The sequence below is a fragment of the Triturus cristatus genome, chromosome 2_1, assembly GCF_964204655.1.
Source record: "Triturus cristatus chromosome 2_1, aTriCri1.1, whole genome shotgun sequence".
In the NCBI taxonomy this organism is placed as follows: Eukaryota; Metazoa; Chordata; class Amphibia; order Caudata; family Salamandridae; genus Triturus; species Triturus cristatus.
The window spans coordinates 757,733,765-757,739,764 of NC_140581.1; the positions used below are offsets into that span (position 1 = coordinate 757,733,765).

Below are 6,000 nucleotides of genomic sequence, written 5' to 3' on the forward strand. Positions count from 1 at the left end.
AATTATTTTACCCAGGGAGAGCTATGAAAGCTTGAAGTCATATTCCATTCAAGAATGCTGCCCGAATTTCACCAGTAATCGTAAACTGGGTTTCTCATCACACTAACCCACTGTATTATGTGGTTTGTTCCAGGACTTATGTTACTGATGTGTGTGTACTACCAGTAATTAAACCGTGTTTAGGCCTACTTTGACATCTTATGTTAGTCAAGATCTTTTCACTTTTCTAGATGTTTATATATAAAAATATATGAGATTATATATAATATACATTCTTATAGAGGTTTTCAATGAACCCTCTTTCTCAATTGATCTGGTGTAGTGGCATCCACGTTGCCACCACAGAATACAGGATGGGAAATGTGTCAGCCCTCTTAACTTTACTCTGAGTAATGGCGTTCTGCTCTGTCACAAGGAGAACATCCACACATTTCAGAGTCGGGGACTACTATGGCAATATGTGCTTTTTGAAACCAAAACAATATTATTACTTTTAGCACAGACGCCAAAAAAATGACAAACCAAGCTTTAAAAATGACAAAACAAGCATTAATAAAGGGAAAAGGCTGGCAGCAAACAACCGACCTAGTGGCTTAGTCAATACTTGTTCGATCTTTCATTCATTCTGTCCTGCATTCTCTCAGTATCTCTTGCCACACTGTTTAATAAAGTGACAATTACATTATTCCAAGCAAAGATAATGATATTTTCACCTTCGCTTTTTTTCTCTTAATTGCAATTATTTGTCATCTTGTCTTCTGTCCGCACAGCCCTTGTCAACTTGCTGCACGCATTGCATGAAAGGGAGACATCAGAAATGCTCCATATTTACTACAAAAAAAAGGAGCATTTCTGCTGCCTCCTTGTGCTGGTGGACTGTGTGCTGCCTAGTGCTTACGCAGGCACCCTTTAGTGCAAGGGTGTCTGTGTTATGAGCAGGATTGATTTTGTGCAGAAAGGGGCACTTCCCCATACAAAAACTATTCTTAAACACATTTTCATTTTATCTATGTGTGATAAAGAATGTATCACACATAGAAAAAGGAAGTAACGAGAAGAAATAAAGATATTTTTCCTCGCTGCACCTGGGTCTGGGATGAATAAAATTTGATGCATTCCCAGGCTTAAAACTTCTGGTCCTCTACATCCAGGCATTTGTGCTGGTTTTTCTACTTGGGAAAGTCATGGGCAAGGTGTTTTTCGGACAGCTGTGGTTGGCAGAGAAGGAGCACCTATTGGAGCGTTCCTGGTACGCAGTTACAGAGACCTGCCTTGCATTCACTGTCTTTCATGACGATTTCAGCCGCTTTGTTGCACTTTTCACCCTCCTCCTATTTCTCAAGTGCTTCCATTGGCTGGCTGAGGACTGAGCTGATTAGATGGAGAGCAGCCCCAACATCTCTTGGCTGTTTCACATACGAATTATCTCTCCTGTGATCCTTCTGGAGGTACTGGACTTTTTTCTGTCAGACATGCCTATTACAGCATCCTCACCAGATGAGCCTCTGTCCAGCTGGTCTTTGGCTTTGAGTATGCTATCCTGATCACCATAATCCTCACCGTATTTATAAAGTACATGCTGCACTCTGTGGACCTGCTTTTTGAGAACCCCTGGGACAGCAAGGCAGTCTATATGCTATACACTGACCTCTTCACAGGGTTCATAAAAGTGCTGCTGTACATGGCATTCATGACCATCAGGATTAAAGTTCACACCTTCCCTCTTTTTTCCATCAGGCCAATGTACCTAGCGATGAGGCAGTTTAAGAAAGCTGCCATGGATGCAATTATGTCAAGGCGAGCCATATGTAACATGAACACACTTTACCCAATACCACCGCAGAGGAGCTTCAGGTTGTTGACAACATCTGCATCATCTGTCGAGATGAGATGGTAGCAAGGGCTAAGCTTCTACCATGCAGCCACATATTCAATACCAGCTGCCTACGCTCTTGGTTCCAGAGTCAGCAAACTTGCCCCACCTGCCGCATGGACGTCCTCCATGCTACTGTCCGTGCCCAATCCCAGCAAGCGCCAGAGCAAGCTCCACAGCCACCGATACCCCAGGCACCACATTTTCCCCAAGGAATGCTTCCTCCATTTCCTCCTGGCATGTCTCCAATGTGGCCTCCCATGGGGCCCTTTCCACTAGTTCCTGGTGTGTAAGTTCCCAACAACCCACCAGATGTGGATTCTGCCGCAACTGCACCCATTACTACAGTTAGTACATCGAGAGCTGGGGATGGCGCAGGAGCAAACACCTGGACAATGGATGGAAAAGCTGCCGGTTCAGTTCCAGGCTTTCCTTTCCCACCTCCTTGGATGGGTATGCTAATGCCCCCTCCCTTTGGATTTCCATTCATGCCAGTGCCTCTGGCTGGTTTTGCTGTCCTAACAGATGAAGAGCTTCATGCCATGGAGGGACATGAACGACAGAACCTGGAAGCACGTCTGTAGTGCCTTCAAAACATCCACACATTGTTGGATGCTGCTGTGTTGCAGATCAATCAGTACCTTACAGTTCTAGCAACCATCGGACCTCCTCATCCAGCCCCTGCACCAGCCGCTCCGCCTAGCCCTAAATCAGCTCCTGTATCACTATCTACCAGCAATACTACCACTCGGAGTCCAGATAACGCAGCCCCATCTACCTCTGCCACAGTTAAGGAAATGACCTCCTTGGATCATACAAAAACCAGTGAGATTCTGGGTGCAAAAGGATACACACCACCAACTGCAGGAGAAGACGCTTTTCCTCATGAAGAACCCGATGCTGCTGAACATCGCCGACGTAGACTTCAGAAACTCGCTTCGGCTCAGTCTGACTCCCACTGACCTTTGTCTCTTCGTCTGTTTTCTCAGTGGACCCTGGGAATTCTGACTTTGCCCACAGCAGAGGAGCAGCCCTGAGAAAATGGGAGTGACTTTTCTCCTTTGGTGCATGCCTGAAGATTGATTTTTGGGAACTAGTGCCAAGTGCTATATGAATAGTACAGGTGGGAAAGAAGGGCTGCTGAGGCTGGCACTTGACTTTATACAAACGTGTCTCCCAGGCCTCCAGATTATATTTTTTTTAAAGAGCCTTCTTGACTCCTTCTCGCGCATCACACAGAAACCAGCCCTAGATTGTCCTACCTGTAAGTCTATCACATTTAATATGTGTATATTAAGACTTCTAATCGGAGCCTTCTTGGATTTACCAAGTAGTGTCTATCCCTTTAAAAACACATGGGTGAATGATTTAAGTAAAGAGACTTTAATGCACTTTGTTAATGGAAAACTGTCACTTTCTTCTCCCGTCCATTCATAGTTATTTGCAATGGCTGGGTAGTGTGGTGCTTGTTCAGGCTATCAAAATACTCCTCTTGCTTGTCAAACTAAAACCATTATGTGGTTGCTTTTGATTACAAGTAGAACCGTTGATTTTAGAATATTTGTATTTACTGTATTATTATTGCATCCTAGCCCCTTCATTTCTATGAACGGGATGATCAATGTATGTATGCACAGTGCAGAATCAGGCGCCTCAGCATTGAAAGAACTTATAAAGCGAATCCTGAGTGGTTGACTGCACTCTGAGGAGGACCCATCTCTTCCTGCCCATCTGGTTCCTGTTTCTTAAGTTCATCCTTTTCTTTTATGTGCAGGAGACATAGTCCTACTTTTTTATGTCCACAATTAGTCTGTAAGGTTAGACGCCATTGCTAGAAGATGGAGAGCGATAGACTTTCTTATTCCAGTGCTCTGTTACCAACTGGTCCATTTCCCTCTAGAATAATGTTTTAACAGTTTGCATCAATTTCCTATTTTTTTATGAAAATCGAGTATATTTCCCCGTTCAATTGGTTTCTCTTTCTCAGGGATCCGTAAAAGAAATCTTTGATATAATGACCGCAATTCTGTGCTCATTCCTTCATTCTTGAACCATTATTATTATTATTATTATTTGGAGTTTTATATCGCGCACGGTTACCCTTGAGCATCCCAGCGCTATCCATAGATCAACCACCGCCCAACACATGACACATTAGGCTGGGAACAGATGAGTTTTTAATAGTTTGCAGAAGCGCAGAGTGCTGATCTCTGCCCGCAACACGAGTGGAAGCGAGTTCCAAGCGGAAGCCGTATTCACTGAGAACCTTCTCCCTCCGGTGCGCGCTCGCCTTACTCTAGAAGACTGGAGGAGGAATTTATGATCCGAGCGGAGAGCCCTTGCTGCTTTATAGGGTTGGATCATGTTCTTCAGGATCGCTGGACCCTTCCCCTGCAGACTCTTCTGTGCCATGCAGAGTGCTTTAAAGGTTACTCTTTCCCGCACCGGGAGCCAGTGCAGCGCCTTCAGTGCCGTTTTGGCGGACTGCCTTCTGGGAACATTGATCAGCAGTCTGGCCGCTGCATTTTGCACCTGCTGCAACTTCTTAAATGTGGATTCCGGCGCACCCAAGAAGAGTGCATTGCTGTAGTCCAGCCTCGAAATGATGAGCCCCTGTATAAGCAGCTTACGGGAGGTCTCAGGGAGGAGTGACAGAATCCTGCGGACTGACCGGAGCATTCCAAAACATGCACCCGCGTTTTTTTTTACGTGTGTTCTAAACGTCAAGTCCTGCTCCAGCCACACCCCCAGGCTCTTAATCTCCTTCTTCGGGCTGGGAGGAGCTCCCATGCAGTCAGGCCAGCTACTGGGGGACAGGGAGAAGGAAGATTGACCTAAGATCATAAGCTCGGTCTTTGAGCCATTCAGTTTAAGGGATGAATTACACATCCACCCAAACACTTCCTCCAGGCAGGAATGAAGCACCGCTGGTTGCTTCTCTAACTGAGAGAGCCCCACCACCATCTGTGTATCATCCGCATAGCTGATGATGTTAAAGCCAAACCACATCCTCCAGGGGGGCCATATATACATTAAATAATGTAGGGCTCAACGACGAGCCCTGGGGAACCCCACACTGGAGGGCAAAGGGGGGCGACTTCTCGTTTCCTTCCCAAACTTCAAATGACCGTCCTCCTAAAAAGGAGGCAAGCCATCCCAGAGCCATCCCTGTGACACCCAACCCTTCCAGCCGCAGGAGTAGTACCTGATGATTCACGGTATCAAAAGCCGCACTCAGGTCCAGGAGGATCATTGCCACTGACCCTCCTGCATCCAGAATGCACCTGGCTTCCTCCACCACGGCCAGAAGGGCGGTGCCTGTGCCCTGTCCAGGACGGAATCCCGTCTGGGAATCCCGTAACCGGCCATTGGCCTCCAAGAAATTCGAGAGTTGGTAGTTGACCAGTCTTTCAGCCACCTTGCTCACGCCTGGGAGCAGGGAAATCGGCCTAAAATTAGCCAGGTCAGTGGGGTCAAGGCTCGGCTTCTTCAGGAGGGCCTTCACGACCGCTCCTTTCCATCCAGGTGGCACCACCCCCTGCGATAGCGACAGGTTAATCAGCTCGGTCACTGGGGCCACGATGGTCGGCGCAACCTGTTTTAAATATCGCATCGGGACAGGGTCCTTGGGAGAGCCACTCTTCAGTTTCCCAAGCACATTCAACACTTCCTCCGCAGTCACAGGGCCAAAAAAGTCCAGCTCAGCTGCTCCTACCCTTTGCTGAGCAGTTGGCTCTGCCACTGCAGTTAGCTGAGGGAGTGAGCGTAGGATGGTCTAAATTTTGGAATTGAAGTAAGTAGCCAGCTCCAGGCATTTCCCTTGGGGATTGTCATGAATAACCGGTGGATCGGGGTTTTTTAGCAACTCCTTCATCACTTTGAAGGACTCTCTCGAGGAACAAGTGGCTTTACAAATTCTTTCATCAAAGTATTTGATCTTAGCCTCCCTTATCGCGTTCTTGTACGATCTCATGGCTGAGCGATAAGTGTTTCTACTTGTTATCCCCCAATCCTTCCTCCACCCCCGTTCTAGCCTTTTGCAGCTCTTTCTCAGTGCCCTCAACTCAGGAGAGTACCATGGGGCTGAGCCCGCTCTCTTATCCCTGATGAGCATCTTTTTCTTTGGG

The 6,000-nt window shown here is 46.9% G+C and overlaps 1 pseudogene; it reads left to right on the forward strand.

Moving 5' to 3' along the window:
- LOC146865824 (E3 ubiquitin-protein ligase synoviolin B pseudogene) overlaps positions 1 to 2,835 on the forward strand; it is a 61,744-nt pseudogene extending 58,909 nt beyond the window's left edge.
- Positions 2,836 to 6,000: the final 3,165 nt, after the last annotated feature.